The 12,740-nt window shown below is 46.3% G+C and overlaps 1 non-coding gene across 1 annotated transcript; it reads left to right on the forward strand.

Annotated features, from left to right (window-relative positions):
• Positions 1-1,568: 1,568 nt before the first annotated feature.
• Positions 1,569-1,641, forward strand: TRNAG-UCC. Its single transcript has one exon. It is a non-coding gene; the product is annotated as a tRNA-Gly (tRNA).
• Positions 1,642-12,740: the final 11,099 nt, after the last annotated feature.

Genomic DNA, 12,740 nt, shown 5'->3' on the forward strand with positions numbered 1-12,740 from the left:
TGTGAGGAATTGTTATCACCCGAGCAGCAGCTGCTGCTATAGCCTTAGTGATCAAAATAGCAGTAATAAAACAAGGTAATATTCCTTAGTGGAGCATTGTGGATTTTCTCCACAAGTAATAGACACTCTGATTTGACATCGCGTGCCAAGAATTCCATGTGAGCATGCGCCAGGTTCCCGTCAGGAGACAGAGACCACTCCAGTATTCTAACAGAGAAACTTTATTATAAAGACTTGTCATCTTGATATAAAATTCTTAAGGCGATAACTAAGCGAGCTTCCGGAATGGCCAGAAATGGGACTGGTTGCTAGGATATGGGGCCTTCAGTCCTCATGAGGTTCTGGTCCCTCAGCTCCTGCCCTCTGACCCAGACAATGGGTGGGACCGCTTCTCTGCCCTCCCCAACTCCATGACAACCGCCAGGAACCGCCCAGGGCCGTGGCAACAACATCCACGGACACTCGGCCGTGCCTCTTGGCTTTCTCGCAGGGAGGTTTGCGGCCCGCCTACTTTGCAAACTTCGAGACAGCTGGGCTGAGCGAAGCATTAGGCAGCCTTAAAAATTGATGTAGGTGATTATTCTTTCATGAGACACCGCAAATCCAACAGCACGAGGCCAAGGGCAGATACGTGGCAGCCGCTGCCGCCCTCTGCTTGTTCCTTGTGGATATGAGCCTCTGAAAGAAGGTGCAGAGGAGGCCCTGGGCACAGCACACACCACCCGCCACTGAAGGAGGTGCCACCATGCCCATGGCACCAAGGGCATGTGGCTCTGGAGGGCCCCTGCCGTGTCTCACCCGCTGCATCTACCTGCACCCCTAGATCAGCCATGGGGATGAAGAACTCACAGCTACGGCCCCAGCCTTCATCTCTGCTGCCCTGAGCGGTGGGAAGCCTCCCTTGTGGGGCTTTTACTCACTACTTTCCCAATCGGCACACTATTGGCCCTAATTTTCTCCTTCCCTCCTCCACCTTCTATTCTCTTTTTCTATCTCTCCTTTGTCCTTCTTTCCATTCATTCCTGTCTGTCAGTCCATTTTTCCCTTTCTCACGGGCCAACTCACTGTAAAAGACCCTGAGGCTAAGAAAGATTGAGGGCAAGAGGAGAAGGGGCCGACAGAGGATGAGCTAGTTGGATGGTATCACCGACTCATGGACATGAGTTTGAGCAAACTCCGGGAGATAGTGAAGACTGGGAAACCTGGCGGGCTGCAGTCCATAGAGTCACAAAGAATCAGACAAGACTTAGAAGTTGAACAACAACATGGGCCCAATCCCTCTCAATCTGTGTGTTGAGTTCTCTGTGTGTAGGAGGATGGGAGGAATCTGTCTACATTTCTCTGCACATGCACACATGAGTGTGTGTGTGTGTGTGTGTGCGTGTTTCCCTGACACTTTCTGTCTCCTAAGGCTTCTGGGCCTTTCCTTGGTCACCAATTTCAGTTTAATCTCTCTGAGTAGAAAAGCACCGTGGAGTAGGGGAAGAACTCATGTTTATTCCCTTTCTGCTTTTGAAAAGAGCAAGTGTTGGCGGTGGGGGAGGGGTGCAAGGGAGGGGCAAGGGAGCTTCCTAGTGGTCCAGTGGTTAGGACTCTGTACTTCCACTGCAGAGGGCACGGGTTCAATCCCTGTTCAGGGAACTAAGATCCCACTAGTCACATGGTGTGGCAAAAAAAATAGAAGAAAGAAAGAAAAGTGGAAGTGTGGCAAAGATTAATTCAACTCAGGACACAAGTATAGAGTCTCAACTGTGTGCTAAACAATGAACCACAGATGAACAGTTCAATTCGACACATTATTTAGTAAGGGCCTACTATGCACTGGGCCACATAGTCACTCATTACAAGAGACTCGAAGAGAGATCAGATGGGTGCATGGGCTATAGATCCCAAGGTCTGGTAAGGGAGGCGGATGCATGCAAGCTGCTACAGAAAGGGAATCTAAATCAGGCTGGGGAAGTTCATCAAGAAGGGCTTCCTGGAAAAGGGAATCCTCCTCCTAGGCTGTTGGTTGGAATGTAAACTGATGTAGTCACTATGGAGGACAGTTTGGACTTTCCTTAAATAACTGAACACAGAGTTACCATATGATCCAGCAATCCCACTCTGGTTCACATATCCAGAGAGAAGCATAATTCAAAAAGATCCTTGCAACCCAGTGTTCACTGCAGCACTATTCAAAATGTCCAAGACACAAAAACAACCTCAGTTCAGTTCAGTTCAGTTGCTCAGTCCTGTCCGACTCTTTGCGACCCCATGAATCGCAGCACGCCAGGCCTCCCTGTCCATCACCATCTCCCAGAGTTCACTGAAACTCACGTCCATCGAGTTGGTGATGCCATCCAGCCATCTCATCCTCTGTCAGCCCCTTCTCGTCCTGCCCCCAATCCCTCCCAGCATCAGAGTCTTTTCCAATGAGTCAACTCTTTGCATGAGGTGGCCAAAGTACTGGAGTTTCGGCTTTAGCATCATTCCTTCCAAAGAACACCCAGGGCTGATCTCCTTTAGAATAGACTGGTTGCATCTCCTTGCAGTCCAAGGGACTCTCAAGAGTCTTCTCCAACACCACAGTTCAAAAGCATCCATCAACAGATAAAGATGTGGTACATATAAACAGTGGAATACTACTCAGCCATAAAATAAATGAAATACTGCCATGTGCAGCAAAGTGGATGTACCTACAGATTATCATACCAAGTGAAGTAGGTAGAGAAAGACAACTGTCCCATGATACCACTTATATGTGGAGTCTAAAACATGATATAAATGAACTCATCCACAAAACAGAAATAGACTCAAAGAAAACAGACTTCAGGTTGCTAAGTGAGTGAGGGGGTGGGGTAGGGATGGATTAGGAGTTTGGGATTAGCAAACAATTATATATAGAATGGATGAACAACAAGGTCCTACTATATAGCTCAGGGAACTATATTCAATAGCCTATAATAAACCATAGTTGAAAGCACATTTAAAAAAAAAAAAGAAGTACTTCTGGAGAAGGTGATGATGAATCTGGAAAAAAATGTAGATGTTAACCAGATGAAGACGTGAGAGAAGGCATCCAAAGCAGAAGGTATGTCATGAGCAACAGCATGAAGGCAAAAACTAACCAGTTGAGCTCTGCAGGAACCTATAGCAGCCCAGGTATTGGTGCAGGTAGAGGAGCTAGGAAGTCTGGAAATGGTCGCATCATATGAGGTCTTAGGAGCCAGGCTGTGGGGAATCCTGTTAGCGACCCTGCCACTGCCCTCAGCACCTGCTGTTCCACACAGTTTCTCCCCGCACATACCTGCACTCTCTGCCCACAAGGCCAGTGGAGCCCACTGGGCACTGTGCAGAGCAGGTAATTACCACCCTTGGGAATATACTCAGCCAATGACCAACAGGGATTTGGAGAGAAAACCTGGGTTTATAGCCTTTTTAGTAACAATTCTGTGGCACATGCTACAGCCCCTCAGGCGCCCCACAGGTGATCTGCTCACAGGCACGTTCTCCCTTCCCCCATCTCAGGTCCCCACCTCTCCTCCTGTGTTCTCGTCATCCCCCAAATAAACTACTGGCACTCAATGCTCTGTTAGGGTCGCCCTACCTTACTCAGGCTGATGCAGCCTCCTGCGGGTAGGAGGGAGCCCCCGAGAGCCTCTGAGAGGAGCAGCACAGTCGGATCTGATTCTAGATGGACACTCAGGTGGCTGGTTTGCACAGTCGGTATGAGGTAACTGCACCTGCCCACCTCGAGATGGGGAAAATCCCAGTGGGATGAGCACAGGAGGGGAGATGAGAAAGGGCCAGAAATGCAGAGAAGAGAGGGCTCCTATTGATGAGGTGAAACCCTTCCCTTTAAGGGCTCAGCAGACTCCCATAATGCATGTGATGAACACCAAGAAAAGGTAGGATTCGGCACCAAGGAGTCTCAGAGCGAGCCAGCTACCTCCCCCAAGCAGGATGCCAGGAAGGAAGTGGCAAAGGCATCCCCAAGATGCTAGCACCAGGTGGCACTACCAGTAAAGAAACCACCTGCCAATGCAGGAGACGTGAGACGCAGGTTCGATCTCTGGGTCAGGAAGGTCCCCTGGAGAAGGAAATTGCAACCCACTCCAGTTTTCTTGCCTGGAGAACCCCATGGACAGAGGAGCCTGGCGGGCTACAGTCCATGTGGCACAAAGAGTCAGACTCTACTGAAGGGACTTGGCATATGACAGGTGAGTGGTGAAGAATGAGTCAGAGCCTGGCAAGAAGGTAGGGACTCCGAGCCCCCAGTACAGGGGGCCCAGGTGGATCCCTGGTCAGGGAACTAGATCCCACATGCTGCAACCAAGATTCCACATGCCGCAACTAAAGATCATGTGTGCTGTGCCTAAGACCCAGCGCAGCCGGATAAATGAACAAATACTAAAGAAAAAGAAAGTGGAGGAAACACACGCAGGGTGAAGAATGACTGCTCAGAAACCACCAAATAGTTGGGACAGAGAGCACAGGGTGGGGAGCCCCAGGCTAGGCAGGAGGGGTTGCGCCACAGAATCCTCACCCCTACTACTCTTGCTCAGCCCGAGTCCAAGCCTGCACTGGGCTCCACCAGCTCACAGGAGGCCCTCTCCTGAGAACTGAGTGCCAGGAAGGCATGGACCAGACACCCAGAGACGCCAGCCACTCCCCCCGCCCTGCGTGGGGACACGTGTGCATGGCTGGGGTGCTGACTCCTCCCCCTATCAGAGTGGGTGATCCCGCCAGAGGTGCGAGTTCCAGCCCCTGTTTCACTGGGACGAGAGTGTCAGCAGAAGTCAGGGAAGTTCACACAGCTCGAGATGGAGGTGAAGATGAGAGTCTAAAAAGGAATCCCACACAGTCCAAGATGGTGCTAGTGGTAAAGAACCCACCTGTAAGTGCAGGAGACATAAGAGACTTGGATCCAATCCCTGGGTCAAGAAGATCCCCTGGAGGAGGGCATGGCAACCCATTCCAGTGTTCTTGCCTGGAAAATCCCATGGATAAAGGAGCCTGTTGGGCTATAGTCCATAGGGTAGCAAAGAGTCAGACATGACTGAAGTGACTTAGCATGCGTGTGCACGTGCACACACACACACACACACACACACATACACACTCAGTCCAAAATATGCAAGCAAACAGATTAAATTCCTGCCCACTGACATGTCCCTTTGGCTAAAACACAGCAGCATTGATTTATTGATTTCTCTCTTTGCTGAGTGTCTATGGAGGGGGCATAAGGGACCCAAAAGATGGCCAGGAAAAGGGAAAGTGAAGAGAAGGCTGGGTGTGGATGAGTTTCCCTCATAGGAAACTCTTCAGGGAACACAGCCGGCTCATCTCCTTCCCTGACTGGTGCTCCATGAAACAGCTCTTCACATTGACCAGCACCAGAAGACTGGCTTCTGAGAAGCAAGGGATTCTGGGAAAGGAAGAAGTTAGCATCTGCTGACAACTTTCTGCAACTGAAAAATTGCCAAGTCTGCAAAGTAGGGGCGATGAGTTGCATTTTATAGATGAGAGGCTTGGGAACTGGCCTTAGACCACTCAACTTGTCAGATGCCATCAGAATTCACACTCACATCAGTGATACTAGGGACTTCCCTAGTAGTGCAGTGGTAAGACTCTGCACTTGCAAAGTAGGGGGCCCGGGTTCAATCCCTGGTCAGGGAACTCGATCCCACATGCCACAGCTAAAAGTTCACATGCCACAATTAAAGATCCCACATGCCACAGCTAAGACCTGGCACAGCCAGATAAATAAATAAATATATTTTTAAATGGTTCTATATTGTTTTTTACCCAAAAGAATAAATTTGACTAGCCTTGGGTTTGGAACAGTAACCATCCTTCCCACCCTGTGTTTAAATTATTTGTTGTACAGCAGAAACTAACACGATGTTGTAAAGTGATTATCCTCCATTGCTTCCCTCATAGCTCAGTCAATAAAGAATCTGCCTACAATGCAGGAGACCCAGGTTTGATTCCCGGGTTGGGAAGATCCCCTGGAGAAGGAAATGGCAATCCACTCCAGTATTCTTGCCTGGAAAATCCCATGGACAAAGGAGCCTGGCAGGCTACAGTCCATGGGGTCACAAGAGTCGGACATAACTTAGCGACTACACCACCACCACCAAAAAAAAAAAAAAAAATTTCTGATAAACCATATTGGAAAAGAATGCATGTATGTGTACAACCAATCATTTTGCTGTAAAATAGGAATTAGTAATGCAAATCAACTGTATCTCAATAAAAATAAATAAGAAACATTGGCTTGTGTAAGCCAGCTCATGGTCTAGTCTATATTTGCAGATTTTGTTAAAGCCTTTTGTTTTTAAAAATAAATATTAAGAAGTACTTCAAGGAGTATTCTCTACTCCAAAAGACAGAAAATCAAGTCCATTTTCTACATCTGCAGCTCCATTCCTTCTCTGTAAGTAGGTTCATCAGTACCATTTTTCTAGATTCCATACATATGTGTTAGTTAATACACGTACTTGTTTTTCTCTTTCTGTCTTACTTTACTCTATATAACAGGCTATAGGTTCGTCCACTCAATGCCACTGACTCAGATTTGTTCATTTTTACGGCTGAGTAATATTCCACAGTGTGTATGTACCACATCTTCTTTATCCATTTATCTGTAGAGAACAGACTTGTGGGTACAGCAGGGAAAGAAGAGGATGGGACAGATGCAGCAAGCAGCATTGACGTACACACCCCATCATGTGGAATAGATAGCTGCTGGAAGTGGCTGTATAACACAGGGAACGCAGCCTGGAGCTCTGTGATGACCTAGAGGGGTGGGATGGTGGTGGAGCGGGGAGAGGAAGTTGAAGAGGGAGGGGCAATCTGTAGAATTATGGCTGATTCACATTGTTGCATGGCGGAAATCAACCCAACAGAGTAAAGCAATTTTCCCTTAATTAAAAAATAAATTCTAGGAAAAAAGAAGAACAACATAGGGATATATTTCAGTATATAGACATATCTCCTAATGTTCTCTAATGGTAGGATTCCTCAATGAATTTTTTCTAAATCCCCCATTCCTCATACTATAGCATTTTAGGAAAAGTGGGCTTTGGAGTGAGACTTGGTTAAGATTATTGGCTCTGCCATTTCATAATTCTGTGGGACATGGGACAGTCACCTACCCATTCATGTAAGCCTAGAATTTCACAGGTTTTGTTATGAAGATTGAACATGATGATATCAGTATGTGCCTGGCACAGAGAACACTATCCACTGATCCCTTCCCAGGCTCGTCCCATTCCCCACACAACTTTCTCCTCTGTGGACAATGCAGTCACCTCCACAAACCAGTAATTTCAAAACAAAGATGACATAACCCTTGGCTGGCTTGTCTATGAATCCCGTGTTACACTCTATACCTAAATGTGTCTAGAGGGTGTGCCCTTAAATTCTATTTGAATGACTTGAGCTCTTTCAAATCCTGAAAGATGATGCTGTGAAAGTGCTGCACTCAATATGCCAGCAAATGTGGAAAACTCAGCAGTGGCCACAGGACTGGAAAAGTCAGTTTTCATTCCAATCCCAAAGAAAGGCAATGCCAAAGAATGCTCAAACTACTGCACAGTTGCACACATCTCACATGCTAGTAAAGTAATGCTCAAAATTCTCCAAGCCAGACTTCAGTAATACGTGAACCATGAACTTCCAGATGTTCAAGCTGGTTTTAGAAAAGGCAGAGGAACCAGAGATCAAATTTCCAACATCCGCTGGATCATGGAAAAAGCAAGAGAGTTCCAGAAAAACATCTATTTCTGCTTTGTTCACTATGCCATAGCCTTTGACTGTGTGGATCACAATAAACTGTGAACAATTCTGAAAGAGATGGGAATATGAGACCACCTGACCTGCCTCTTGAGAAATCTGTATGCAGGCCAGGAAGCAACAGTTAGAACTGGACATGGAACAGACTGGTTCCAAATAAGGAAAAGGAGTGCATCAAGGCTGTATATTGTCACCCTGCTTATTTAACTTATATGCAGAGTACATCATGAGAAATGCTGGGCTGGAAGAAGCACAAGCTGGAATCAAGATGGCTGGGAGAAATATCAATAACCTCAGATATGCAGATGACACCACCCTTATGGCAGAAAGTGAAGAGGAACTAAAAAGCCTCTTGATGAAAGTGAAAGAAGAGGGTTCATGTTTGGGAATGCATGTACACCCGTGGTGGATTCATGTCAATGTATGGCAAAACCAATACAGAATTGTAAAGTAAAATAAAAAATAAATTAAAAAAAATAAAAATAAACACACACAAAAAAAATAATAATAATAAAGTTTATGCTCATCCACATAAAAAAAAAAGAAAGTGAAGGAAGAGAATGAAAAAGTTGGCTTAAAGCTCAACATTCAGAAAACGAGGATCATGGCATCTGGTCCCATCACTTCATGGGAAATAGATTGGGAAACAGTGGAAACAGTGGCAGACTTTACTTTTGGGGGCTCTAAAATCACTGTAGATGGTGATTGCAGCCATGAAATTAAAAGATGCTTACTCCTTGGAAGAAAAGTTATGTCCAACATATTGAAAAGCAGAGACATTACTTTGCCAACAAAATTCCATCTAGTCAAGGCTATGGTTTTTCCTGTGGTCGTGTATGGATGTGAGAGTTGGACTGTGAAGAAAGCAGAGCACTGAAGAATTGATGCTTTTGAACTGTGGTGTTGGAGAAGACTCTTGAGAGTCCCTTGGACTGCAAGGAGATCCAACCAGTCCATTCTGAAGGAAATCAGCACTGGGATTTTTTTGGAGGGAATGATGCTAAAGCTGAAACTCCAGTACTTTGGCCACCTCGTGCAAAGAGTTGACTCATTGGAAAAGACTCTGATGCTGGGAGGAATTGGGGGCAGGAGGAGAAGGGGATGACAGAGGATGAGATGGCTGGATGGCATCACTGATTTGATGGATGGGAGTCTGAGTGAACTCCGGGAGTTGGTGATGGACAGAAAGGCCTGGCGCGTTGCAATTCATGGGGTCGCAAAGAGTCAGACACGACTGAGCGACTGAACTGAACTGAACTGAAGCTTGGTCAGGGGCAGAAAAGAAAAGCAGATGTCAGCCTTCATGTGTAGGGGTGGGGGGGAGGGGAGGGGCAGGGTTGGTGGTAGTAGTGGATTCCCTGTTGCAGAAAATCCCTAGTAGATCAACTAATGTACAGGGATCAGGTGAGAAGCAGGCTTTGGCATAAAACAGAAAATTAATCACATGACTTTGCATCAACAGTACAGTAAAACCTAATAGAGAAAGTTCTAAGTCATGGGTAAAATTCTGCTTGATTCAGGGATATAAACATATAAACAAGCTTGCTCAAAGGAAAGGAAGTTCTCCATGGGTAAAATCTGCTTGACTGTGGGATATGAACAAACTGGTTCAAAGGAAAGAAAGTTCTCCATTAAGATGTGCTAGCCTTTGGAGGACCATGTAGATGCTGATTTTCCCTGGTGAACCAGAGGGTTTGGAACTCACTGGATGAGGGCTGAGCCCCTGACAGGGGTGGAGCTCTGCTGGGCATAGCAAATTTGTGCCCCCCCAAAAAAAAAGGCCTGGAGCCCCATCGAACCCAGATAACAGCCACAAAAAGGTGGCTAAAAATTAGGAATCTAACAACATACAGGTCATATTCCAAAAGGTTCCCTCTGCCACTTCACAACCACTCAGGTAGGGTCACTAGCCATCAAGCTTTATCAAACCTTGGGAATTCCCAAACTGAGTCAAGATCAGGAAATCAGTAGGAGCAGAGGTTGGACACACTTCCATCACTCGCTTTTCATCCGCAAGACCTAAATAAATAGGCTTTTTTCTCTCCCTAGCCTGAGTCTGGGCGATCGTGCAAGCAGGCTGAGAGTCGGGGGCACACATCTGAGACTGCCTGAGAATGAAGCAAACTTCAAGGCTGTGCCTATCACCTTCAGCCTCTGCTAAGCTCCAGCATGCTTGTCCCTCAAAGCATCTTCTACATTGTTTGAACTGATCGTTAGGGAAAGTCAGTGTTGGAAAGGTGAGAGGACAGCACCACGGAAAACAGAGAGGCTTCCAATCAAACTCAGCCCTGGAACTCCCAGGCTTGTGACCTGAGGCACTCATTCATCCTTCCAGTAACCAACTGTCCCTGATTGTCTGCAAGCAAAAGGAAGTCCACCCCAAATACTCATTGGAAGAACTGATGCTGAAGCTCCAATACTTTGGCCACCTGATGCGAAGAGTCGACTCATTGGAAAAGAGTTTAATGCTAGGAAAGACTGAAGGCAAAAGGAGAAGAGGGGCAACAGAGGATAAGACGGTTAGATAGCATCGTGGAGTCAATGGACATGAGCTTGGGAAAACTCCAGGAGATAGTGAGGGACAGGGAGGCCTGGCGTGCTATAGTCCCTGGGGTTGCAAAGAGTTGGACACAACTGAACAACTGAACAACGACGACAGAAGGATTCCCGGCATCCTTAAGGATGTCCTCATGCAAAACAGCAAGGGCCAAAACCAAAATGTCCCAGGAAAACCAGGGTGAACTCACCGCCGCCCCCTCCCCAACCCTGACTTAAATTCCGAGCTCCCATCTGTCTGTCTGGAAATGGAGTGAGGAGACCTAACAGGCATGGAGACACAAAGATGGTAAAGATGGGAGGCCTCGCTGGTGCCAGAAATGTAAATCCTCACTACTCCAGCCTAGAGACGCTGCCTTGCTTTTTAAAAGAATAATAAGAGAACGGAAAAATAAGCAGGAGAGCCCCAGAGATGGGGAAAGAAAAGGGCAAAGGGCAAAGCAGAAGCAGCAGCAGCAGCAGCAGCCAGCAGCCCGCTATCTCGGGGCGCTCCCGAATCCTGCAGGAATCCTGCATGGGTTCAGTAATGCCTGTGAGACACGGGGCAGCGTGGCAGAATGCACATGACGCCTTCTCGGGGCACTCAGCTCAGAAGTCATCAGAAACGAGCTCAGAGCACCGTCTGCGCTGAGACCCTGGTTTCCTCTTTCTCCCTAAATATTAGCACATACCCCACCCCGACCAGTGGCAGTTCCAGAGAGCCGGCAGGAAGGTGGAGGGCGAGGTTGCGTCCTGTCACAGCTGCCCAGCCCCCTGGAGCCAGGACCACGTCCCTGAGAGCATCCACGTCCAGGTGCTCTCACGAGTGACACCCACCCTGCGAGTTCTTGCTCTCTGCCTGAGCCTAACAGCCGTAAGCTTAACCACCGCTTGGTTGCCACACACTGTCAAGCGAAGGTTTCAGCAGCTTCCTTTTGACAGAGACTTAATTGTTGTTGCTACCTGAGTGTCAAGTACATCTCTCTAGGCTGGAGGGCTTTTGGGAAAATGGCACTCATTCAAACAGGAAAGGAGATCCAGCTAAATGAGGAGCCTCAGCAGGATCTCAGCAAGCAGAAAGGCAGTTGTTATCATCACCCCCAGGAGCTAAGAGGTCCCTTCACTTAGCTGTCTGGATGCCAAGAATTTCAGAGGCATTGCTAGCAGGGATCTGGAAAAAGATCACTGGACCGGCAGTCAAGAGACCTTAATTTAGGTCCTGGGTCTGTCCCTACAGGGCTCTGTGCCCTTAGATGAGTCCTTGAGATTCCCTGTGGAGTTTCCTCATCCATAAAATGAAGATAAAGATAAGACTGTAAATTCCCATCTAGTCTACTGTGCAGGAGAGAGGTATTAAATCAGTTTATAGACACTAAGATAGTTTTGGAAATGTTAAGGTGGCCAAAACTGGAACCAGTCTAATAACAGTGGAATGGTACATTCATACAATGAAATACTACATGGAAATTTTAACAGAACAAACAACCGCAACATACCAGAGATGCATGAATTTTACCAACAAAATAATGCATCAGAGAAGCCAGGTATAAAAGGCTGTGGATTGCATGGTTTTATGTATATGAAGTTCAAAAACAGAAAAATGAGTCTCTGGTAAACAGAAATCAAAATAGTGGCTACTTAGGGTAAGGGCAAGGGTTGACTGGGAAGAAATACAAGAGAAACATTCCAGGATGTTGGAAGTGCTTCCTATCTTGATCTACGCAGTGGGTACCTGGGCATTCACACATGTAAAAATATGTTCAGCTTTATAATTAGTGTCTACATAGTGTATCTGCGTTAGTGTATGTCTGTAATACTTCAATTTAAAAGTCTCTTTAACAAATGGTGTGAGCAAAACTGGACAGCCACCTTCAAAAGAGTGAAACTGGGCCACTGTCTTACACACAAAAATTAAATAAAAATGAATTAAAAACTTGGACATAAGACTGGAAACCATAAAACCTAGAAGAAAACATAAGCAATAAGGTCTTGGTAATTTTTTTAATCTGACATCAAAAGCAAAAGCAATAAGAGCTACAGTAAACAAAAGGGACTACATTAAACTCAAAAGCTTCTGCCCAGCAAAGGAAACCGTCAACAAAACGAAAAGGCAACTTACTCAATGGAAGAAAATATTTGCAAATCATATATCTAATAAGGGGTTAATATCCAAAATATATAATGATCCCATACAACTCAACTCAATAGCAAAAAAAAAAGCAAACCAATTTTTAAGCAAGAAGAAAATCTAAACAGACATTTTTCAAAGAACACATACAGATGGCCAAGAGGTACATAGAAAGATGATCCACATCATTAGTCATCAGGGAAAGGCAAATCCAAACCATAAAGAGATATCACCTCCTATGGAAAACAGCATGGTGATTCCTCAAAAAGCTAAAAATGGGACTACCATGTGATCC

The sequence above is a fragment of the Oryx dammah genome, unplaced genomic scaffold (assembly GCF_014754425.2).
Source record: "Oryx dammah isolate SB20612 unplaced genomic scaffold, SCBI_Odam_1.1 HiC_scaffold_9, whole genome shotgun sequence".
In the NCBI taxonomy this organism is placed as follows: domain Eukaryota; kingdom Metazoa; phylum Chordata; class Mammalia; order Artiodactyla; family Bovidae; genus Oryx; species Oryx dammah.